Below are 26,203 nucleotides of genomic sequence, written 5' to 3' on the forward strand. Positions count from 1 at the left end.
ATTGCTCAAGCCTGGGCCGAGATCCCCTTTCCAGGGGGATGCTCCCTTTCTCCTGAAGCCCCCAACCCAGTGCCCCCAGCTCTCTCTCCTGCCCACACCTTGGCACAGGGCAGACTCTGGCTTGGAAAGGATAAATCTGACCTAAAATTAAACCGTGAGCTATTTTATTTATATATATATATATATATATATATATATATATATAAATATATATAAATGCCCATGATTAGGTGTTTACAGCACCAAATCTTCAACAATTAAAGAGAAAAGGTGTGGGTGGGGTAAAAAATAGCAATACCCACACTCTGAAGTTTTTGAGAAAAACAGGAAACTAGTCTTTTTTAACCAGTGATGCCCAGAACTGGTTATTGCAAAGAGGGTTGTTTTTCTAATGCATTGTGGTCAGCCCAGCTGTGCCAGAAGTAGATTTCTGCTCATTATGACAGCCGTCTGTGGATTTCTTTAGCTGACAAACCTATAGACAGGCAAGCATAATTATCAGTAGTAACCTGGTCATTATGGCCGGATGGTGCTTGGAAAACAATTTGCACAAGTCCTGAAAGCTCGTGGGAACATACAAAATAAGAGCATTTGGCGAACATGCAGCTATTTCCGGGAGTTGTGAATGACCCAGACCTGTAAACCATACAATAGCTTATTGTAGAAAGACTGTTGGAAACCTCTCTTTCTTTGGATTTTTATTTTCAGCTGACAGATAACATTTGATGGCAAGTGACATAATATTTTTTCTAATTTGCTCATTAACTCAAGCTCCACCTTCTAACTATGTTTTAGCCCTCTTTATTTTTGGCTAACATTTGCTGGTTGGTGGCAATGCAATAACAATTTCAGAAGTAAAATTGAGATCACAGAGATGTTGTCTCTTGTTCTCTGAATCTCAGAAATGCACCATCACCGCTGCATTTGTGGACAACTTGGGGAAAATGATCACAGAAGGGATTGTTTGGGCAATTATCGATTAGGTTTGTGTTCTTCTGAATCATGTAAAATGCTTTAGAGCCAAGCTGAAACGGAGTAGTTCCCTTATCTGCCCTGTATTCATACACGAAGACTGGGTTAGTACAGACTAGTCACAGAGGTTTCCCCTCCACTTCCTGTGTGGCTTCAGTGTCATCGGGGAGCCCCTCTAAACCAGAGCTCTCCCTTGCAGGCCATTTCTTTGTGCACGTGGAGAGGTCATCTTTTTCAGGCTAAAAGGGGCATTAGATTTTTGGAAGCTGAGTAACATAACCTAGATTTCATTGCTCATAGCATTGTGGTCGCCCAGCCAAGCACTTGGTCTATGGGTTGAAGGATTTACACTTGCCCATTTGTATCAGCCTTTACAGTTATCTCTTTAATAAGTAAATTACTCATGCTTCTCTATTGTGAAGCATGTTTGCTGTGCCTGATCCAGGCAATGTGCCTGGGCTTAGCAGTGTCCCCTGTCCTGCTGACAGCCCGGGCCACTCCAGAAAAGGCAATCATTACTGCTATTTATTTATTTATTTATTTTTTATTTTTTATTTGACAGACAGAGATCACAAGTAGGCAGAGAGGCAGGCAGAGAGGGAGAGGGGGAAGCAGGCTCCCCGCCGAGCAGAGAGCCCGATGTGGGGCTCGATCCCAGGACCCTGGGATCATGACCTGAGCTGAAGGCAGAGGCTTTAACCCACTGAGCCACCCACGCGCCCCTGCTATTGATTTTTTGGTAGCACATCGGCCATGTTAGATTTCTTTGCAGCGAAAGGGAACTCAACTCTTGGCATCGGTCTGCCTTTTCATTTTACCAGAAAAGTACTGGAGTCTGCAGTCTTTCAATGGCAGTGACAGGAGCTGAAGAGGGATCTTTTTCCTTCCTTACTCTGGGGCTGGCTTGGGTGGAGTCCTAGATAGTAGTAATGAGGAGCAGGAAGTAGAATTGGGGGGCGGGGATAGAAAGGCCTCCTATGTTTAACCCCTTCCTGTCTTGTTCTCAGTGAAATAGGGGGGAAGTATCTGCCATTTCCCCCTCAACAGCATGTGGCAAAAAATCGTGAGATGGTAGTTGTCCAGGACTCGCAAATGCATATGGTGGATGCTCTTCCTGAAACAAAACAAAACAAAACAAAACAAAAAACAAATCCAGGAAACAAACCTGCTTTTTCAGAAGCCCCCCCCCCCATTTCAAATGCATATTTAAATCCTGGTGTTTCTGCGGGGGGGGGGGGGGGGGAATAGAGCCCTGGGAAGTTGTGATAAAGTTGAAAGGGTAGAAAAATAGATTTTTATTTGTCCCACTTCTTCTTGTGTATGCCCCACTGTGGCTTTTTTTTTTTAATGCATTTTCATGTTCAGATTTTTAAAATTTTGAGGACTAGAAATACAGTCTTTGACTTTCCGTACTTGATAGGTTCTGAGTATGTCTTTGACACTGTTACTTTTATTTATTTATTTATTTTTGACACTGTTACTTTTAAATAGCCACACTAAGCATCTGAACTTCTAGAAGCAGGGCATAAAAGTCTTGGTTGGGGGAGGTGTGCGGAGGTAGGGGGGGCACTTAAGAAAACAGTTTCCTTTCTGGTTGTAGGACAGTGAATGGAAACTATCCCAGCAGATAATTCAGTCCTACTGAGCAGTTCCTAGAACTAAAACTAATTTGGGTGTCTACCAAATGGATATAAATATGTAAAGCATTTGTCCATTACATCAAAAGGCTCCTCAATTTGGTGGTGTTGTTGCCTTCCATTTTGCTTTTGCCTGCGGTTTTTATTACAAAGACACAGTTAAAAACGCACTGTACTCTTGCTCTGTGCTTCCTAATGAGAAGAGGGTGCTCGGGAGGTGATGGCTATCTGTGCAGGAGGCTGTGGCTGACGAGGCCAGAGTGTAATCATTTGTCCTTCCCCTGCTGCGCACACATGGAGATTGTGCCTTGATTTCTTACAGTCATCATTTCTAACAGCCTGGAGCTCAACGGAGACTTGCTCTGTCAAGCTTGGGGCCATTTTTCGCTTTTGTTGGAAAAGGCTTCTCTTGTGGGACTGCTCACTGCCTGGGTGGTTGGTCTGCTGTGTTCACAAACACCCCCCCATGGGAACCCTCAGGGCAGAGGGCTTCACAAGGTCGCTTTTGCCAACTTTCTTTTGAGCAGCCCCCTTCTCATTACCATCTGGAAAGAAAACAAATCATGGGAGTGGGGATTGAAAGGGAGGCTGGAGATGACTAAGTCCAACTCTTTCTCTGTTCTAATGAAGAAAGAGAGGACCAGAGAAAGGTTATGTCCCCTGTCCTGGTCACAGAACTAGTTGTGCCCTGATTCGTGACCCTGCTTTCATTCTTTTTCACACATCCAGCCCAGTAAAAGATTTCCTGGGGGGAGACGATTGCTTTTGCTTTAACAGGGGTGCGCTGTGAGCATTTCGGGAGCGAGCTGACACTCCTGGGTTGTCATTGGACGCTCAGTGAGGAATACAGCCGTTGTTGATGGAAATACTTAAGAAGCAGGATGCGGCATTGGTGGCAAGGTCCACGTTCACATGGGACCTCGCAGTGCACCGTGCTCTGGAACTCTGCAGTTTGACCCCGGTGATACCAGGTTCATGCGGGAACCTTCCTACCAGGCTCTCAGTGTTCGGCTCTCTTGATTGTATTTCTTCAGTTAAAAATCGGATGTCATACTCTGTTAATTCTGAAGAGTGATGTTGGTTGTAGGATTTCTCTTAGTTGACCAGGGTTTCCACAATGGAGTTTGAATAATATAGTGACCTGCAGGATCTGTGTGCCAAGATCACTTGCTCAGACACGTCACGAGCACAGTAACAAGTAACAGAAAGTTACTGTAGCACATTTAGGAAGTTAGAGCCTTTCTCAACTTGGTGCTGTTGAGATTTGGGGTTGGAGGATTCTTCGGTGTGGGGGGCTGGCCTGTGCATTGTAGAATATTAAACAGCATTCCTGGTCTCTACCCGCCAGACGACAGTAGCACCCCCTCCCCCGCCGTGATAACCAGAAATAAGCCCAGACATTGCCCAGTGTCCCTTGGGGGTCAAAATCGCTCTGATTCAGAACCTCTGTAGGCAGGCAGCCAATCTGAGGAGCACTGCACATATGCCAGCCTGAATCAGATTCTCATTTACAACAGAAAGCTTGGCCTTAAGAAGCCAGAGAAGGAAAGTAAGGTTTGGGAGGGTTAAATTACTAAATGATGAATATTCCTAATCCTGTGACCCAGTGAGTAGCAACCCAAACCAGGGGATTTCCCCTGTCGGTTTGTGGCAGGAATTCCCTTTCTCTTCCTCTTGCCCTCAGCTTGAGGACACTTCCTTTTCACCACTGTTCAAGTTTCTGATTGACCTATTCTCGGGGTCAGCTTTTCTCTTCCTCTGTCCGGCCACCCCAGCCACCCCAGTCACTACCGGTAACCAGACCACCCCTGCTGCCTTTGGGAAAGACTAGCGCCACCAAGATTCTCCCTGCTGTTGCCTCTGAGCCATCCCTCTGCCCCTGAAGAATGTGTCTTGCTGTTCTTCCATTATTATTTACCTCTTAGGGTTCTACCTAGACTTTTATGGCCCATGTAGGAAAAGGGGGGGATACTTTCATATCCTTTTGACTCAAGTCCTCAGTGTGACTATTTTTTTTCGAATAAAAACTATGACATGTAGGTGATACAGGTTCTATAGAACTCCTGTTACATCGCCTTAGGCTAGTCTGGGATGCAAATCACTGTTTGTGACTCTGGTTCTCGAGAGAGGCATTCCAGATTTGGAGTAGTAATCATTAAAGGGAACTTTGGCTATGTGACTTATTTTTAAGAAGGAACCATTTTGGCAGGCTGGAAGATGAAGTGTAATCATCCAGCTTGTGCCTGTTCCAAGTGAGTTCTTCACCAAATCCATAAGGAGACCCTCAAGTAGGCAGCTTGGACTTTCCTTTCTGTTGGGACTTCCCACTCTAAGTCCTAGACTTGGAGGGCAGACAAGCTGGACCATCTATGGGTTTGCTTCTCTGATGTGGAAAAAATAGACATCTGGCAGTCTCCTTGGATTCCATTTGGCCATGCTCTTGTAGATAATCTTTGCCAAATGGACTAGTCTGCCTAAGTCTGCCAAAGGAGGAAAAGACAAACACCTTAATCTAAGGACTGACATACCAGCTGAAGGAAATCAATAACAAAACAGCTGGAATCTTAGCAGGCTCTAAAAGGAATAAAAGGAAAGATAAATGTTGTACATGTATGCAGTTAAACTAAGGGGAGTTTAGATTAACTGAAAGATAAGAACAAAAAATAGTTACTTTTTGTTTCTACATCAAATAACAAATTTTGTGGGGGTATAGCTCAGTGGTAGAGCTTTTGACTGCAAATAACAAATTTTGACATCAAGTTTGTCAAAGAGACAGATGCTTATCATTTCAGACTAGACAGGTAACAGTGGAAAAGCCTGCTACTTCAAGACTTGAAAGGGTTTTCTGCAATTCTGATCATGTTATCTGGCTCCCCTAACCCTTCACTCTAAATTTGTCAAATTGCACAAATTGGTATGTTAGACTCAGTGATAAATCTGTGCAAGCTAGAATAAGAAAATAGTGGCCAGTGAATTCTTTTAGGAAATTTCTAGATCATCTGTGCTGAATGATTTCCAAATTGGATTCTGGGTGCTCTGGGACATTTACCAGTTTTGAAAGAAAATATAGTTGTGGTGGATTTAACATGTGTCTCTTTTAACCACCTCTAAATTTGAGGCTTCAGATCATGACAAGAGGGATGCTTAGCTTCCACATTTTAAATTTTTTAAATTGTGCACACTTAGAAAAGAGTTGCCTTTCTCAAATGGCTCTCTGATTACATGACTTGCCTTTTGTTGTAGGATCTACACAGTAACAATCTGTTTTTAATGTCTGTTCTTCGCTAGCCCTTAAGTTCTATGAGGACAAGAACCACAGCTTTGGGAGTACATAATTATTGTTTGTTGAATGAGTAATTGAATAAACGAGGGGGAAAAAAAGTTCATCATGATCATTTTATAAGAAAAGCATAATTTTTTGATAGAAAAATTAAATGAAGACATTTCCCAATAACGAAGTTAAAACACACCCTAAAGGAATATCATGTAGTGAAGTTTTGTTTCCTTTTTGGAAATTTGTGGCTTTTATTTAAGAACAAAGAAATACTGTATTTTCTGGAGAAGGAGAGCATGGAATGCCCTCCAAAATTAATCGAGTGGAACATAGACATATAAAGTCCTCCAAACCCAAAATCAATTTTAGTCTTACTTTATAATAATAAACATTTTTCAGTGCCAAAGTAAATTAGGACAATGATCTGGGTAAAAGAGTACTCTTGAGCTGTATATGAAAGATTTTTATTTTGTTGCCCAATTTAGAGCAGTGACCTTCATTTTCAGTGAGAAAGTGTTCCATCATTGTTGCAGACAGACGTGGTTGACTCACCTGAAACTATTGCCATGTGGTTCAGTCACACCAGTATAGATGGTAAGTAATAGGAATGGCTCAATATATTACACTTTCTTGGCTTGGCACCGATGGTTCATTTGCCAGATCAAAATCATGAGTGAAACTGAAAACTGAGTGCAAATAATTGCTGGGTACTTGGATTTCTTCAAATCAAGCATCTTTTTGTATTGCTACTATGTGTATGTTTTCAAAAGCATTGGTTTTGAGTCAGATTCACTGGGTTAAAAAACCATTTTCAGCCCGTACTATGAGGCAATGAAGCTCCTTAAACGTGGGACCTTAAGTCGTCTGTAAGGGAGGTCATATTAGTGCCTGCCTCGTAAAGGATTTAATGAGAAGATACACATAAATCATGTAGCATGTTGCTGGAACACAAGGATTCGGTAAATTCGGTAAATGTTGATTATTTTTATCATTCTCTGTGCTGATTGTTTCAAACTCCATTACTATTTCTAGGTCTTTCATTTTCTTCCTGTTTGCAGTAGTAAGCCCAAACTTTTAAGCTTCCTTTTTATGGAAATCAGAGCAGTCTAAAGAGAATCTAGGCTGCCAAACTATCTGCTACATCTCATAAAGAAAGAGATAATGCTTGGTGTATATGTGTGTATCTAACTATGAAAGAACCACAATCCTAAGCCTTTCCAGACCGTGGGCAGGTGGACGCCACTCTTGGCTGGGAGTCAAATTTTAATTCCAGACTTTACTTATTTCAGGCCTGATAAAGTTGCTTCCTCTGGGTGATTTTTTTTTTCTCATTTCTTAAAACAAACATAAAGACAGAGGGAGTTGGAAAACTTTTTAAAAAGAAGTACGAAAGAACCTCTCTTATTTTTATATTTTCCAGAAACCAATTTGATAAGTCATTTTTAAGTTCTAAAGAAGCACTTTTTTGTAAATTTTTCATCACATGAATAAAACTGGGTTTTCACTTATAATCATACAACACAAACTTTTACACTGTAAAACTATGTTTTTCACTTTGTATCATTCCTTGTTTACTCTTTGATAATGCAGTGGTTCCTTGTCCTGAGACAAAGGGTGAAAGCCACCTTGGGGTGTGACCCCAGCGTGAGCAGGAAGAGTCAGTTATTAGGTGCTAAGTGTGTGAGAGGTCAGTGGGTTCTAGAGTGTTGCTTCAGAAATTTTCTTGGTACGCTTATTAATAATAACTTGTTATCACCAGGTTTAGTTATCGCCTTCTATCAAGATGGCTGAATCAATGTGTGAAAGTTTCTGAAACAGGCTAGTTTGTGCCTCCTCTTTGTTACGAGCAATTTCTTTCATCTTGCACAATTTAAATTTGGTTCTGATGTTTCCCAACGGAAGTTGTTATTATTGCATTGCTTTAAAATTTGTTTTTAAGTAAGACCTTGAAATGGATGATCTATAAAATTGTGTTCAGCTTGCCAGTTCTATGATCAAAGTTTACCTTTGTCTTTTAGAAGTTTTAAGATTTCTCCAGTTTCATATGGTTTCTTACTGATTCCTTTTGGCTCCCCAAATCAATAAATCCCCATTAGTAGTTATGCTTAGTTGTTGAGAATCTGAAATTTTAGCTTAACACAATGAAGTCTTGGTTGTATCTCTCCACTGTCGCCAACATTTAATCCAGTAAAATATTGTTAAGACTCCCCACCCCCACTCCCCGCCCTAGGGCCACAGCTACTAAAAAGGTCTCTCAACTTGGAAAATTAAATGTGTTTAAATATCTCCCATGTTGATAGCAAACAAACAAACTAGAACCAATAATCCTAATGGCTTTTCTAGCTTCTGTACCACCCATCTCAACTGCATCACCTGCTTTAGAAAGGAGTATCCGTAACCTCTTCGTTTTGAAATTCAATGAAATCTTTCAGGTCTTCGACTTATTTGACCTACTGTTGATGATTTGTATTTGACTCTGTTTATCATTTGAAGTATTCTCTGCATGGCCCTGTGACACTGGGACCTGCTGCCCTACGCCTGTTCCGAGCCCCTCCCACATTCCCTGTTGTGGCTTTCCCCAAAGCACAGCCCCGGGGCCTCTTCTTCCTGGAGCTCGCCAAGCTGTGTACCCAGGCCTATTGTTTTAAGTATCAGCTCTAAAGGCTGGTGATCCTCATGGTGCTCCAAACTGGATTTTCAGCTCACATATCCTATGGGTTCTATACCTGTATGTCTGCCTGGACATTTCTACTCGAATGTCTCTGAGGCACCTCAAACGTAGCTTGTTCTAAAACTGAATATGCTCTATTTCCTCTCAAACTTGTTTTTCTCCTTGTCTGCCTTGGCAAGCTTCTGCTGATTACTCCATTTCAAGTGTATCCATTTTCAGCCCTTTCTTAATACCCACCCCTTGCTGGGGGCCCTGCTGTAACTTCTACTGCAGCACTTTTCATCCTGCCTGTAAGTTTGGTATTCACTGAGGTCAGAAACCACATTTGTGTACTTTCTGGTCATGACAGTGCCTGGTATGTGTGACAGATGCTTAGTAAATGATGTTGAGGGGCACCTGGCTGGCTCAGTTGGTAGAGCATGTGACTCTTGGTCTCAGGGTTGTAAGTTCAAGCCCTACATTGGGTATAGAGATTAGTTAAAAAATAAAATCTTAACAAAATGATTGTTGAATATGCTAACGGATGGCAGAAATAGTATAGTATAGATAGTGAGAAAGGAAACAAAATTTTTATTTCACTGAGCAGAAAAGTTTATGTGGTTAAATATTAAAAAGATGTATTGTGTAGTTTTACAAAAAATGAAACCTTCAGTCTTATTGATTAGTTGTAGGCTCTAGGACCTCAGAGAGTAAAAGAAGGTTATCTTTATTTCCTTCCTAGACTCATGGTTGACTTGGTGCTTGGGCTGGGTTTGAATGGAGACTTATTCCTGGGATTATGGCAGCACGTGTGGTGTTTTGAGTGACTTTCCCAGCTATTTCAAAAATCATCTGAGTGCACACAGCAGAACTCAGCTGTCTGCTTGGGAGAATATTCAGGTGCAAATATTTCCTATTTGCACTTCCTCCAATTTATTCTACCTCCCCAAATGGGGGCCCGTGGTTCAGGATAAGGGCACAATATGTAGGCTTCTGTTGACTTAGGCAAAAAGTAATGAAAAACCATGATTTCAGTTATAGAGATGATAACCTGTCTCCTGCTTCATCCTTCTCTCCCTTCCTCCTACACACAGTTAAGATTGTATATCTGAGTGTGCTAGTCCTACCCATTTAAAATTATCCATAGGCTATGAATATTAAGTTCATCCTTGAGTAGTGATCACTTCAAAATGTTGCACTGAAGGAACATTAGAAACAGTTTGTTATTGGAATCCTTATATTGTTGGGATTAGATTCTAACTAAATGGAACAGGTATCCAGACACCATGAATTAATCCATGTTAATTTTAAAAATAAGAAGTCTTAGCTGGGAAGACTCATCTGCGACTATCCCATATTGAAGATTAAGTTCTCTGCCCTAGGATGCTGGACCATTGTTATGTAACTGTTTCCCTTTTGGCATTCATAAAAACAAGAAGCATGTTTCCAGAGGTCATCCCACATTAAGCAAAATTTTTAAATACATGAATAAAAATTCCATCTGGCTTTCTTAATACTAGAAACTTCACATAGATTTGTAATTTTGATGTGTTTTGTAGTCTTATGCTGATTGGTAGTCTCTTAGGAGGAGCAACAACCAAAACATCCTGTTTTTATACTATCCAGCATCAATCCCAGTGGAATTATTACAGAAATAGCTGAGGTTCTTCCTATATCAGCTAGCAGCATTTTTTATTTCCATTATTTAATGGTTCTCCTCTCTTAGAAGTGTGACTTAAACAAAATCGATTTGTGTCCTCAAGCACTGAAGTCCTGCTAGGTGTTAATTGTCCAGGAGTTTCATAAAAGGCTTGAAGATCATGGAAGTGTAGGGCCTGACCCACCACCTCTGCAACGGTGACCGTTTTCAATTGCAGACATTTGTAAAACTCTTTTCAGGTTTTTTCTTTTTTTCTCCTTCTTCCATGTCAGGGTTTCATCTTTTTGAAACTTCCCAGGATTACTTTAAGTGTTTGCTTATGTGAAAATACGTGAAAATTGAATAGGAAAGATATTTCTAAAAGGTTGTAATAGTGTTTAAGGCTGGTGAAACAGCCAGAATGATGATTCAGAAGCTGAAAATAGCTCCACATTTTATGCAATCAAGTAAAACTCTGTACCTTGGCCTTCCCCACGTGGGATTAGCAAGGAGCTGGGAGCTCTTCCACCCGTAGCATGACTAGGGATGACACGCGGGGCCAGGACAGCCTGCTGCCTAAACGGGGCATGTGCTGCCCAGAGGCTCACCCTGAGCTACAGGGCGGATTAGAGTTGAGTGATCTCAACTCATATTCATTTCCTCTGAAAGGAGAACTCACAAGGTCCTCTCTGTTCCAATGAGCGTTTATGCAGTGAAGATTCTCACGATGGCGCCCCGTCACCCCAGAGGCGGAGGTACGCCACGTTCGGCTTTGTTGCTTGCTTCCCTGACAGGGCACTGGGACATTTATGGCATTTATCCCTGTCCTTAGGAATCCCCTTTTAAGACCCTGGGGAGGGAGGGTGATTGATTGAGTTTTCTTCTCCTCTCTTACAGATTTTTTTCCCCTTAGTTTGTTTTTGTGCAAAAAGCTGTCCCACAAAGTGAGGAGGCTAGGAGATGGTTCTTGAATTAATCCCGTGTCTGTTGAGCAAGGGGTAAGCTTTTCCAGGTACAACCTCTCAGGTCCGAGAGCTGAGTCATCTTTGTGATTGAGAGTTTGGCGCTTCTCCTTTCAGTTCAAGTTACCCCAAAGGAGACTCTCTGCTTTGTCCTGTCAAATAAACAAAACTGTCAGGTTATCATTAAGGAGTGATGCCCCTCTAATTAAACAGAACTGATGGGAACGATCTGGGAGGATATTAGCAATGGAACAGTGATGTTTGCATTTAAATGATCTTAATTACCCCTTAGACTTAATGCCCTAATAAGATGAGCGGGAGAATGTCACATCTCACTTAGCTGTATTGTTCTAGACAGTGGCTGCGGCTGAAAAGGACCAGAGTGCATTAACTTGCACTGTGGTGTCTGCTTTTGCAGACGGAAGGTTTGGGAATGTATGTTCTTTTCTTTTTCTTTTTCTTTTCTTCTTCTTCTTCTTTTTTTTTTTTTTCCTTCAAAGGAAATTAAATCACAGCCCTGACAGGAGAGGGTGAAATCTCTGAGCAGACCTCCCCAGTGCTTGGAATTCACAGACTCTACCACGTCCCAGTTTGCTATTGTCCTAAGGCAACACACTCCCCTGCTGCTCTTTGCGTCTTTGGCCGCTGGCCAGCCTCCCAGGGCCTCCGGCTTTGATGTGAGGAGCAGACTGTCCTCGGGCCAGGCTGTTGTTGCCCTGGCCCGGGCTTTACTCACCCAGAATGCCAGGAGGGATGTCCTGTCTTGCTGTATACACTTCGACAGCTCAGGCCACCGTCAGAGGTTTCTAACACTCCCACGGCAGAGGGAGCCTGCCTTCGTGTCATCCACAAGTGTCTGCCCCCAGCTGCTCGGCTTTACTTTGCTGGCTTTGGTGCTCTCTGTCGTCCTGTCCTGGTGGGGGTGGGAGACTCTCCGCCTGGGGGAAGACACCAGCGCTGCCAGGTCAGCTGTCAGACCGAAGGGCCTCCTTGGCAGGGCTCAGGGGAACCGACCCAGCGAGTTGAGCAGCTTCCTCTGGGGACGTTGCATCGACCTTCATTTGATCTGGGCCTGGCAGGCTGGTTAGGGAGAACAAAAATTCTGGCTCGGGAAATCTTTCTCAACTGAAGCGATTTCCACCATGATTCCAGGCTTGCAGGGAGAAGCCTGTGCTGTTGCAAATTTAACTGCTGTCATTTTGGATAATATCATTCAGTAATTTTAAAAGCAGGTAAACACATAAACACGGGGGATTGTAATGACAGATACTGAGGGAGTAAAAATGGGACTATGCCTTATAACTAACGAAAGGGCCAGACCCATGAGGGAGAGAGAGAGAGAGTCAGAGAGAGAGTGAGAGTTTCTCATTGATGAACTGTCTATTTGATTCAAATAGAAATTGCCTCCGAAAACTGAAAGCAGAACATACCTTGTTCCAGTTTAGGTGGCACAGCCCTTTGCACTGTATCTTAATAAGATTAATAAGAACGTTTCCCACAGAGGGGGTCTCTTGGCTTCCATTTTTGTAAAACCCGTTCCCCCCAAATAGGTCTCTTCATCAACCATTATTTATTTCTTTATATGAAGTTTTATAATGTCCCAAGGTTGGTTGATTCGTGTGGTGTTTTCTCTAATGAGAACACATTACAGTTTTGGCAGTCAGGCCTGAAAATGATTATTAGCTCTTTTTTGCAGTAGTTGGGGAATGCAGCCTGCAGGATCCCATGACCTAGTTAGGGGAGGACACCTGAAAAAGTTCAGAGTAGAAAGGGGAAGAGATTTGAAGAAGACAAACTTCATGGTCTTTTTACGGCCTGACTGCATTCTCTTTTGCAAGCCATTCATGAGCAACAATTTAGGTTCCTTGTAGTAATACCGTTTTCTTGTCAGTAACGAGTGTGTGTGTGTGTGTGTGTGTGTGTATTAGATTGGGGGAGATAGGTAAAGCCATTGGTGCATCTGAATGCCAGGGCCTTACTTTACACAGCTACCCTGATGCAGGTATTTTTAAACATTCAAGTCTAGATACTTTGAAATTGCAGAATTTTGCCATAATCCATTCCTAAATTCCATCTGCCAGCAAGCACAGGGAAGTTTTGTAGAACAGGAACCTAGAAGAGAGAAAAGCTGTGGTTAAACCATAGTTATGGCACTTAACATTAATAGGAAATGAACTAGTATTCCTTATATCATTTCTTATTGCTTACAATAAGATGAAGTTGGTAGTTCAAAAATGGAACTGAAACTCAGTAAGTTTGTTGACCTGACCCAGGAATGCTAAAATGTACTATTTCTCTTTCAAATGCTTCCCTTCCCTCCTGCAGCTTACAGGTACTCCATCTCCCCGTAAATTTTTCAGTTAAAAAAAAGAAAAGTTAGAGATTGATTTTTTTATGTTTTATTGAGTTTTGCAATCTTCTGTTTTTTTTTTTTTTTTCCCTGTTAAATCTACCGGGCAATATATTGAAAATATTGTAGGTTGACAGGAATTTTCTAAGGAGATTTAAAAAACAACTAAGGTATAACTCATTAATAATTTCATTCTGTTTCTGGATGTGTTTTCTTCCCATTGTCAGCCAGTGTGGGAGGAAAGGGAAGAATAATGCTGGAGCTGAGTGTGTGTGTGGGTATGTGCCATCGGAAAGTATTTTATAGAAGGAAAAAGTGTTTATTTTTATAATAAAAGTAAAATTCAACATTCCAAATAACAGAAGGCTATTAATTCTGTTGTAGTGAAAAGTTACATTCTAGTGCTTTTAAAACTGTTAATCATTAGAGACATATGTTAATCAAAGGCATACATATGCATACACACACACACACACACACACACACACACACGGTAATTTTTGCTGCCAGGCTTAAATTTAAAACATCATCAATAATACTGTTGCTATTGCCAGTGGAGAAAATTTACATAAGACTCAGGTAAATCTACCCATTTCTTTACTGCCCTAGAATAGCGCTATCATTCTCAAACTTAAAATTTTAAACAAACTCAGAAGTTCCTGTCACCTGATTCAAGTGAATTCAAGTTAAAATTTCAAATGGTAATATCTACACCCACAAAACAGGCACACTGCAGTCTTCGTTTTTGAGAACTGTCAGCGTGCCTTCCAGCATTACCTTTTCTGGGCTCCTGCACTCTCTCTGTCCACACCACCCCAAACCTGGGGCCTGATGGAGTGTAGCCTATTCTGGGAAACCATTTGCCACTAAACTAGCCCGTATACAACTCTTCCTGTTCTCATCATCTATCATGTCTAGAATCACTACCACAAGTTTTAGCATTTGGCCCTTAACTTTTTAAAATAATTTTTATATGTTGGCTCAGGGCTTTGTTATTATGGTCTACTTTATTATTTCTTAGAACAGCTAGCGCAGTGTGAGACACCTTTGCGCATGTTCTTGATTGGTTGATTGTTACTTGTGCTGTCTGGCTGTTAGTAAACCGGTGTTACCGCTCTTCTCAAAATGGGGACCTCAGACCAGCCATCAGCATCACCACGGAAGTCTCCCAAGTTAGACCCCATCCAGACCCATAGAATTAGAATCCACATTTCAACACACTTCTCCGGTGACTCATAAGCACGTTAAAGTTTTTTTTTTTTTTTTTTTTTTTTTTTTTTTTAAAGATTTTATTTATTTATTTGACAGAGAGAGATAGATCACAAGTAGGCAGAGAGGCAGGCAGAGGGAGAGGAGGAAGCAGGCTTCCCGCTGAGCAGAGAGCCCAATGTGGGGCTCGATCCCAGGACCCTGGGATCATGACCTGAGCCGAAAGCAGAGGATTTAACCCACTGAGCCACCCAGGCGCCCCGCACGTTAAAGTTTTAAAAGCATTGTGGAGGAAGGTTTCTCTCCCTGGGAAGGGTAGAGACCCCAGGAACCTTCAAGTGTCCCCTTTGCCAGTGTTGTATTGTCATCATTTAGGTCCCTGCTGTATTGGAGTGGAACTGTCCGCTCTTACTCCACCAGCGAGGCTGGAAATTAGTCTTTTCATAGAAACTGTTACCTTTAAAAGTGACCAGAAGGCCCTGGTTAAGTATCAGGACTGTATTTATGTCCTGATTCAAGACAGCTCTAGATGTAAATCATTAAAATCCCTTAACTGGCTTCTTTTAGAATTCTCATACTGAGAAGCAAAAAGTATGATTTCCTTTTCCTTAGTTACCTTTTTTTTTTTTTTCTTTTGCACTTGAAGTGCTACACCCACTCAGCTTGCTATTTTGAACTCTGGGAAAGAAAATCTGTGGGCATCTTGCAGTCTTTCAGGAAACAAGGCTCAGATTAAATATTTGCCACATTTTCTGTGTGTTTCTTTCTTCAGGAAGTTGGAGAGGCACGTCACTCATGCTTTCACTCAACTTGACACATAGTGTGACGTTCAAAGTGAGGATGGAGAATAGCTTCTGTCCTTATTTGCTCATCTTCGTGCGGATATTCCTGGTCTTTCCCCTCCCGTTTCTTCCATTTGCCCTTACTTCCTTTTCACTACGGTGTCTAGAATTCTTCAGATACTCATACATTCTATAAAATATAAGATTCCTTGAGAGTCCCTAGGTCTGTTACATCAAGGAAGATAACACATGGACTCAATTAAATGTGCAGTAACATGTACAATATTCTCAGTCAAGTTTATGGTTTTTTTTTTTAAGGTTTATTTATTTATTTGAGGGGAAGAGAGAGAAAGGGAAAGAGAGAGAGCCTGAGTACAGGAGCGGGGGCAGAGCTGGAAAGCAGCAGAGGGAGAAAGAGGCTCCCCACTGTGCAGGGAGCCCTGATGCCGGGCTCCATCCCAGGACCCTGAGATCATGACACAAGCCAAAAGGAAGATCCTCAACCAACTGAGCAATCCAGAAGCCCCTAGTCAAGTTTATGCTTAAAAGATTATCATAATTTTAAATTATTTGCATTTTTCTGTTGGTTTTGCTCAATCTTTGAACCTCGTCTTCGGATAGCAGACATTGGTTGGGATGAAGAGCAAGGAGGATATCAGCCATTCAGCTATGTTTTAAATGAATTTGGGGCGGTGTCTTGTAAATATACTAAGAAAATAAGGTGGTTCCGTGGGATATTATTTTGTGGTGGTTGTGTCATTTATATAGTTTAATTTCGTCATTGTTGAGGCAATTAGGATGTTTTATTTAAGCTGAAACTTAACACTTTTCTATTTAATCACTGTTTGCCTGCATATAAAGGATTTCATGCAGGGGATCTTATGAGGAAGTAACACAATTCAGTTGTTGGACTTGAGAAATTAACTATTTCTAAGCAAGTGAAGTGGAATTTGGGAAGACACAGAACCAGGTTTTTTAGAATGCAAATATTTATTGAATGTAAAAATGTAATAAATGTAGAGATGCATGATAATACACTATTTTTTACATGGCAAAACAAAATATTGAAAGGATGCTTATATGTGATTCAACACAATTCTATTAAAACTTCTAATGGGATTTTTTGGGTATGGCTGAATGCGGAAGGCAAATGTTACACTTAATCAGATAATATAATCTGGGAAAAATGGGTGAGAAATTTGCAAGTATCTATGCACACATAAGGAAATATGAAGGAGTGTTGGGGGGGGAAGAGAACAAGGTATCAAATCTAGCCCTACTATAGATTTCAAACATACTATAAACAACAGTAATAATTAAAACTGCCTAACACATGAACAGCAAGTTCCTACAATAATGCCAGTCACATTGCATTTACTCAGTCTGAACAAAGTTTACCTTTTAAACATGTAGATCAGTGTAACAAAGTGAGAAGCCTATAAATGGGCCCATTATGATACAATAACACACATAAAATATAATATAGCAAGCTTAGTAAATGGTATGTGGATAACCTGGAACTTGTCAAATACATGCCAGATATATTAAATGGTTAAAGATCTAAAGATTCTTTATCTTTACGTTTATTGAACTTACAGAACAATTTGTAGAGAAGTTAATGTATACATTGTATTAAAGTGCCATTTAAATGCATTAGGAAAAACAGGACTACAGTGTTGTCAAATTATATGGGTAGAGATAATTTTCACATTAGAAAGGAAAGACAATGAAGTTATTTTAAAATGGGAGAGTAATTATGGTCACCATTATATAAAAAGACAACCCAGAGGTGCCAGTTTACATTAAATAAACCACCAAAAGAATTTAATCACATGAAAGGGTGAGTAAGTTTTGTGAAAGTGGAATGCTCGTATTTTGTTGGTAGCTTCATACGTGATTTCCGTCTCTTCACATCAATACAGCTAGAAATGTGAAGTCCGTAAAAATACTCATACTCTGATTTACTAATCCTATTTCTGTTAATGTTTTTAAACAAGAATAGTATCTCTACTATTAAGTAGCATCTCTAGCACTAAAAATAAATGAGAACAACTTAGATGTTCCCACACAGAGGAATGGTTGAGGAAAGTTGCATACTACATATGCAAACTATGGAATATTATATGGCTAGTAAAAATGAGAACTGTATGAATTACATGGAAATGTAGGATGTGTTTGTGAAATATTAAATAAAAACAATACATTGTTATATGTGTTATGAGAACATCTATGTGAACATATGCTTACATGGGCAAATAAATACATTTGTAAAAAATGTTAATAATTGTGTTTGGATGATGAGATTGAGGGTTTTTTTTTTTTTGGTTAAAAATGTCTTCAGTGTTGTTTTGTGTTTCTAAAGAAAAATAATACAGATGGCTAAGTAGGGCAGCTGTACTGACTCTGGCGGTTAAGGTACTGCTTTCCAAATGTTATTTTGGAGTCCTGCCAAAATATGCCAGGGTGTTTTGGGTCTCTAACAGTCTGAAGTTATTCTGTTTCCTTATTCTCCTTGGCCAGTTTTTTACTAGGTTTACAAAGAAGCAAGTTACTTGCAACCATGATAAAAAGGGTGGTGTGGAGCCTATGATATTTGCTGGTCTGTTGCCGCCCATTTGCACTCACTGCCTTCCCTATTTCCCTCCCATCATATATTAAGAGCATCTTTAGCATCCTTGGTGCTCAGAGAAGCTCATTGATGTAAAAGAAAAATAGTGGAATAGTGGTTAGGAAATCTGCCTTCTAGTTGCATGACCTTGAGCAAATGACTGTGACCTTCTGTGTCTCAGTCTCGTCATCAATAGAAGGATGGTGTTTGAACACCAGGACCCGGACAAAGGATTAGTCCAGGGATATAAAAACACCAGAATCCACAAGCTCACTCCAGGGTGCCAAGTGCTACTCTAGTGTGCTCCTAAAAGGGCAAGTTTACTGTGTCGCTGTTGCAACAGTATGGACGGCTGAAGTGCTCTCAGGGAGTGGTCTGGTCAACTCAGAGGCCATGGTTCCTGTATACTATATGGGGTAAACCATTCAGCTAGAGAAGGTCACTCAGGTTCAGCATTGTGGCTAAAATATAGACCAGTCGGTGACAAGCATGATCAAATATTAGCTAATGATAAATTGCTCCATTGTTTAGACTACATAACTGAAATACAAAGTTTCAGATGTTTTTAGATTTTCCGAGGAATCTGAAATACCGCTCACTGAGGTGTTTTTGTTTTTTTTTTTCCTTTTTCCTAATGTGTAGAGGCAAGCAGTAAAAAAAAATAAAAATAAAAAAAAATAAAGGTAAGAAGGTTTAGATTCAACTGCTTTCATCAGGTTATACAATTATTTTAGGCATTGCACTACTGTGTGGTATAGAAATCATAGGGAACCTACTATCATAACATGGGTGTCATTGTTCATTTCTAAGGAAATGAACATTTCTAAAGAATGTTGTATTGTGGTTTGTACACATGAGGCACACCTGCTATGTAGGCAACAGATCCGTATCTTCTTTGCTAATTAGGAGCAATCATTTTACTGAATCATCCATACAGATGACTAATATATTTTGTACTTTCTGCTTTTGAGGTTTGATGTGAGGCGTCCGTACTACCACTGAAAAATTCCTAAGTAATTTGAAATCACTGGCCACTCAGATAAACGTGGTTAGATTGGAACGAAAACATACTTGCTATATTCTAGATCAAAGACCTTTTGAGATTCTGGCTTAATGACTGGCCCCACGCAAGTACTAAGTCCTTTTGTGAGGCAAGAACTACATACTTTAAGAAAGCAGTGCTCTGGGGGGGGGGCCTGGGTGGCTCAGTGGGTTAAAGCCTCTGCCTTCAGCTCAGGTCATGATCCCAGGGTCCTGGGATCGAGTCCCACATCGGGCTCTCTGCTCAGCAACGAGCCTGCTTCCCTTCCTCTCTCTCTGCCTGCGTCTCTGCCTACCTGTGATCTCTGTCTGTCAAATTAAATAAAATCTTTAAAAAAAAAAAAAAAAGAAAGCAGTGCTCTGAGAAGTAAACAAGCATAGGAAGAGGGATGGTAGATGTAAACTTTTGTATAGGTCAATTTCACATTACTCATTGACAAATCCGTGAGAAAAGGATTCTTAAGAATCTTCAAGCCAATCTTTGAGCCATTCTGATGGGAAGTGCCCTCGCTTTTCCTCGGAAAGTGACCAAGAGAAGGATAAGTTGTGAAACCCTGTACTAGCGCAAAACCATCACGGCAGTAGTTCAGAGGCAGTATTATAAAGCTAAGTTCCAAATGTTATTTGAAAGGGCCTTTGCAACTTTCATCCAAGTCCTAGAAAAGTACAAAAATATTTTCACAGCTCTAGATATCCAAGTGTGAAAAATGGATGTGTTGTACCATTTTGAAACTTCTGTAGGTGCTTATATTTGTTGATCCAGAATAATTTAAAATAACCAAACCATTTGACTTTTGTCTTGCTGTATTTATGGCAAGAACCCTAGACTAATAATTAAGACTATTTGTCTCTGTGAATGAAGAAGTCTTTGGAGACCATATCCACATGAGTTTTTTAGATAACTATTTCCTGAATAGCAGTCAAGCCTAGAATCTAGACATTAGATTGTCTTGGAAGTGAAAATGTATTTCCCATGACTACTGTGGATTTCTACTTAGTGTGTATAATTATTGCTATTTGTCTTCTCCATTGTTAGGAACGTTTTTGTTTTGTTTTGAGCGTCTGCCTTTGAATAGTGGATAGCAAATCATTTCAACCTTTTTTAAAATACTGAGGTTAGTTAAATTAATTTTTACTACTATGTGTGTTGGGATTAGATGGGAGTGGCTGTATGTGGCTAATTCCAAATTGCATGATAAAAATCATGTATTTCTGGCTTTGGGATAGGTTTTTGATTTTTCACTTGACTATGGTTGGGTTTGATGTTCTGGGACTTTAAAACATACTAAATCTACCCCGGGGAGACTTGATTTGGGAGTAGCTGGCCGCCAGCCAACTCTGTATCTTACTCTTCTGCTCACCCCTCCAGCATCCGTTTATTTTAGGCTCTCATCAGATGAGATATAGCTTGCTTTCTCTCAAACTTTCTCTTGAAGCTGAGATAGTAATTTAATATTTGGGCTTTAGAAAAGGTGTAAGGTGGTAGAAAAGTTGGTAAAATGAATGGAATTAACTGATATTATTTATAAACCTAATCAAGCTGTTTATGGGTCTTTAGTAGAATAAATACTTTCTGTGGGAGACCAGGTATAACATTCTGAGGATGATTTTAAAATTCATGCCAGTGAATTCTCTCCAAGTGATTGATTATAGGTATTAGTTTATATTCCTCAACAGAGATTATATGGAACTTAACTGCTTTAAGGAACTACAGCCTACACATCTGCATTGCATTGCTAAATTAATAAGAATCAGTGAACTGAATTCTAAAGCAATCAGTTGCCTCTTTTTCTCACGTCTAATTTTACATATCCTAACTGTCATTATATGGTCCTTGCTTCTGTGTGCCAGTCAGTAGTGACAATAAACTTTCCTGCTCCCGCATTGATTGTGTCATTTTATTGTTTTCTTTACGCTCGAACATTCATTTTGCCTCAGACTGGATTGGTTTAGTTAGCAGATGCTTTTGTTGTTTTATACTCTTAAGAAGCACAGTAGCTTAGGAGAAGATTTAGTAAGAGTCTTGATTTGATTTCTGTGTTATTAATGTATTGATCCCATGATGCTGCTCTGGTTTAAACACTGTTTTTGTTTCTGTTTTTGTTTTCCTTTTCTCATTAGGTGGAGTCTGTGAATTTTTAAAGAGACAATGGTAATGAGATCCACTTGAAAAATTAAGTGAACTGATGTGGTTGGGACCCGCTTTTACCAATTCATTAACAGTCAACTGCTGGGTAAGTTGAGTCAAGTGCTTTTTATATGGTTTGATTTCAAAATTATTGGAAATATCTTTTAAGCAACATATTAAGCTTTATGTGAAATTTTGGCAGTGGTGATTTGAGGCCATTACTACCTGTGAAAGATGTTTGGAATGCTATCTAAATGAACATGTTTGCAAGTGTTTACAGTATTTCTGGAAATGTACCATTTAGAAAGATGAGAAAATTAGAAAATGTCGTCACTTGTGATTTGGGACCAGATACTTTTATTTACTATTTTAGTACTTACTTGCTTGTTGAAATCTTGAAATAATGTAAAAATATCAGATTTTACAATTAGTGAGATATTTATGTATGATTGTACTGTATTGTATCAGAGGCAAATCTAAAATCTAATGAGCATTTGAGTAAATTAGTATCTCTCTCTATTTAGGCCATTCTCATTTTACAGAAAGCTTAGTTTATGTGATAAGAATAGAAACCTTTAAGTCTTGCTCAATTCAACTTCCTTGTTGCACTGTGTTTTGTGGAAAGCTCTCGAGGTAGAGAACTCCTAACCAAGAGGAGTTAAGGCTTTTAGTAAATTACTGGTGCTGCCAAGACTGAATTCAGTGGGAACAGGACTTTGGCTACTGCTAAAATGTCAGTATAGTAAAGCCTGCTCTGTCAAACAGATTTTTGGCATCAGAACTCTAAATGATACTGATTTTAAGGTTTGGTAATTCTTCTTCTTTTTCTTTTTAATCCAAGCAAACTCATGCTTTAATTAACCCTTTACACAGTAACAGAAAATTTGGAAAAATATTTATTTTTCTAGTCCAGTCACAAGATTTGAGTTTCTGAAATTCTAAATTTTATGCACAATTCTAAATTGTATGGCTTGTTAATTTTCCTCTGAATGAACTGAAGCTATTTAAAAACCTGATGGATGATAATGAATAAGAGGAGAAAGTGTCTAATCATTTGGGGAGCAGACTTTGAAACCAAACTAATAGTATCTGCTTCACCTATCAACATCTTAAGACATGATGAGGTCAGGTGGTTTTTCAGAGATATGGTTGCATAATTCATATGATGCCAACAACTGCTTTAGGTTTGTCTGAAATGATCTCCCTTGAGACAACTGCCCTAGAACTTGATTTGTTAGTGTGGCTTTTGAGTATTCAGTGAGTGCAGAAATAAATACCAAGCTTGGAAACCCCAGGACATCTTTTCATTTTGTCTGTAAGGCTCATGACCCAAGATTCATTTGTGACCAGTAATTTACATTGTTATGGGCATAGAGGCCATTCAGAAAAAAAAAGATAATAAAATCAGATAATTAAAGGGACATAAGGCAGTTAGATAAAAAACCCTTCAGGAAGAGAAACATTAAAAGACAGTTTCTAAAGCAAAACTTCAATAGCTAGAGTAGATGTTAGAAAATGATAATGAGTTCTGAGTACCACTAACCTAAATGTTTTTGTCTGCCGCACTTAATTCTCCATGTACTCACAAGTTTGGCTTTTACAATTATTCGCAAACACTATGGTGTTATAGTTAAATTTTGGCTGGTGGAACCTAACTTAAGGGATGTTTAGGACACTGTGCAGGTTATGCTCTCTGAGTGCTGCCTGAGAATACACCTGGCCAGGACATTGAGTACAGCTGGCCTTCTTGTTTACCACACATGCGTTATGGGAACCTTTGCTTCAGAGTCGGCATACTGGGAGTCACTGTGTTTTAAAATAATAATTTTATTTTTTTATTTTTTTTTTGTAAAGTAAATTCATAAGATTATGTGAGGATTAAACTCCTGGCAGGTGGTAGGAGCTCAACAACTATTAGTGTTTATGAGGATGGTTAGTAGTGGTAATGGTAGTTGTGTCATTATTTAAGCATAACAATACTTAACACTTTATTAATCATGTGATTCTTTAGCCTGTCACTGGAGACAGAACTCATTGAGATGGGTACATTTTCTCAAGTAAACCAAATACTTTGGTTAGGAAACACTTCATATGAAATTAGTATGGTTTTTTATGATGTCTGCGTTGCGTATAATCAGCAGTCTCTCCCTGACTTTGTCTGTGAACCTGGCTTTGCCCATTAGTCCAAGTGAGGATATTTTTTTCAAATAATACATTTTAGAAATTTGCCCAATTTCCCCTCCCCACATTGGTAGTAAATAGAAGACAGTTTCCAAGAAAGGAAAACACTCACCATTAGGATGATCTTTCTCTTATATCACTTTTTGTAAAATATAGTAAAAAAAAAAAAAATCAATTTTATCTTTCTAAACAATATTGCTCCTCATTTGTTGCCATTTTCTTTCGTGTAGCCAGTGCTTTTGATTTGTCTTGAAATTATTCATTTTAAGGTAGGTGAACTTTGGACCATTAGGTGGACTATGGACCTTTAACAATGTGCTCAAATTTATATTCTTTCATTGCATCAGTTGTAATTATTTAAGAATTATGTACATGGTGGGGAGCTTGGGTGGCTCAGTCGGTTAAGCATCTGCCTTTGGCTCAGGTCATGATTTCAGGGTTCTGGGATCAAGCCCTGTGTTGGGCTCCCTGCTCATCAGGGAGCCTGCTTTTCCCTCTCCTTTTGCCCTCCCCCCTGCTTGTGTGTGTGTGTCTCTATCTCTCAAATAAACAAATGAAATCTTAAAAAAAAAAAAAAAGAACTGTGTAAGTGGTATTTCTTCTTTAAGCTAAGGAAAGATAAGAAGGAAGGTGAAAATGCTTAACATGTTCTGTGAGTTGGGCTCTGTGCTACAGGTACTTAAACTTTTTAAAGTAGAAAGTAAGTGGGGTTCCTGGGTGGTTCAGTGGGTTAAACCTCTGCCTTTGGCTCAGGTCATGATCTTGGGCTCCTGGGATCGAGCCCCACATGGGGTTCTCTGCTCAGTGGAGAGCCTGATTCCCCTTCTCTCTCTGCCTGCCTACTGTGATCTCTCTCTCTCTCTCTCTCTCTCTGTCAAATAAATAAATAAAATTTTTAAAGTAAAAAGTAAGAATCCCATATTCACTTGAGAAAATTGGGTTTCAGAGCAGTTAATTACTTAGCTGAGAATTACATAGTTATTATAGCTAGTAATTTTTGGAGCCAGAAGTTATTGAAATCCAAATTTAATTTATAAATAATAAAATAGAATACTTAAATATATTAAATAAATAATTTATATATATATATATGTCATTAGTTACACAAATAGGGAAAATAAAACTGAGGAAACTTTTAATCCATTGTATTTGGACGCGTTTTAGCAGATTTTGTAAAGATTTGGTAATGTTGCAAATTAGATTTACTCTCTGCTCTCTTTGGGTTTGATATAATTTTTCTAGCTATCACATAGAATTCAGAGTAGACCTTATGAGCTTCAGTGTGTTGTGGCCTTCAAAATGTTTCCTTTTATGTGGGGTCATTTTTATAGTTTTTCGCATGCATGCAGCTCTTCTGTTTGGGTCCTTTATGTTTTTAGGTAACTGGAGAAGGTGTCAGTATTTATGAATGAGTATTACTGGAATGATAGGAAGCCTACAACCAGTCTCTATTTATCAGGACTGCTGTTTCTTCTGCCATTATAGTCTGTGTGAATGGAGCCCATTACTGTTAGCTTCTTGGGCCACATGGGTTCATTTTTCCCAAATTATTTCTTTCACTCTTGACACATACCTGATACCTCTTGCTTTTGTTCATGCATTTCTCTTGGCTATGCCTTCATTCATTCCCACATTCAGTTCCTTACCTCTTCATGTATTCATCATTCAGTCAATAAGCGTTAATTAAATAAGCAGTATGAACAAAGTCCATTTGGTCCATGAGCGTTTTTTAGTTGCCAGAAAACTGACTGAAGTTTGCTTTTATATCATTTCATAATATTCCCTTCTGCCTATCCTTCTTTCCTCCTGACTTAAGCATGCACTGAAGGGTGGTTGTGAGGGATAAACCTCTCATCTTTTATTCTCCACACACAACCTACGCAACAGGACTTAGTAATTATATTCCTTGTTTCCCTGATGACGTGAATTACCATTTGTGTAATGCTATGCAGTTTACAAATGGCTTCCATGTTACATTATCTCACTTTAGGCAATAACTATTATGTACCTAGCACTCACATTTTATTTTGTGTATGAGGAAATGGAGGCTCAGGGGGTTACAAGTGAGTGATTTGCTCAAAGTCGCAGCACTAGTGAGTGGTAGAGGCAGACTTGAACTCTGGTTCCTGCAACCTCAGATAGGGTATCACTAGCTGCCAGGTCACCGGTCTGGCTGACTGCCAGTATTCAATTATTGGAGCTTTGTTGATGCAGTCACTATATTCTGTTCAGTATGAATCAAATGAGGAAATAGACGCTATGTGGAAGTTTGGGAGAAAAATCAGGTCTGATAGGGAATATTGGAGGCAGTGTACCTTTACTTTCCTTGGTGGTACAACTGTTTAGTTCACCCAGACATGCTCCCAGCTTTGAGAATCTCACAGACTCCAGGCAGCATCCCTATAGATGAAGAATAGCCTTTGAGATTCTGATTCTCTTGGTTAGTTTTCATAATAAATTGCTGAAGTGGATATTGGCCAAAATGACCCACTCAGAGATCTTTATTTATGAACCTGATCTCACATTGACTTCTCATCCATGAATTGTCAAAAGACAAATTAACTTTGAGTTTTCAACCTCATCTATTATTTGCGTTATTATTTTTTGGTTAATTGTACTTTACTGATTTGAGAAACTGGTTAGCTATTTTTTTTAGTATGATTCATCTTCATGTTTTACCATTTCCCTCTGAATCCCCTTGACAATTTTTACTTCTCTGACGTTACTTTTTGTACGGATTTTTGTGCTTTATGTTAAAACAATTTATGTG

At 39.6% G+C, this 26,203-nt stretch overlaps 1 protein-coding gene across 1 annotated transcript in view; it reads left to right on the plus strand.

The window, feature by feature from the left end:
* The first annotated feature begins 21,245 nt into the window (after positions 1-21,245).
* The window catches only part of HIVEP2 (HIVEP zinc finger 2), an 84,942-nt gene continuing 79,984 nt past the window's right edge, over positions 21,246-26,203 (plus strand). The window contains exon 1 of the mRNA XM_080807261.1: positions 21,246-21,358. The gene's annotated coding sequence lies outside the window, so the exon portion shown is untranslated. The remainder of the gene's footprint in view (positions 21,359-26,203) is intronic.

This window comes from Martes martes (assembly GCF_963455335.1).
Source record: "Martes martes genome assembly, chromosome: 6".
Taxonomy (NCBI): domain Eukaryota; kingdom Metazoa; phylum Chordata; class Mammalia; order Carnivora; family Mustelidae; genus Martes; species Martes martes.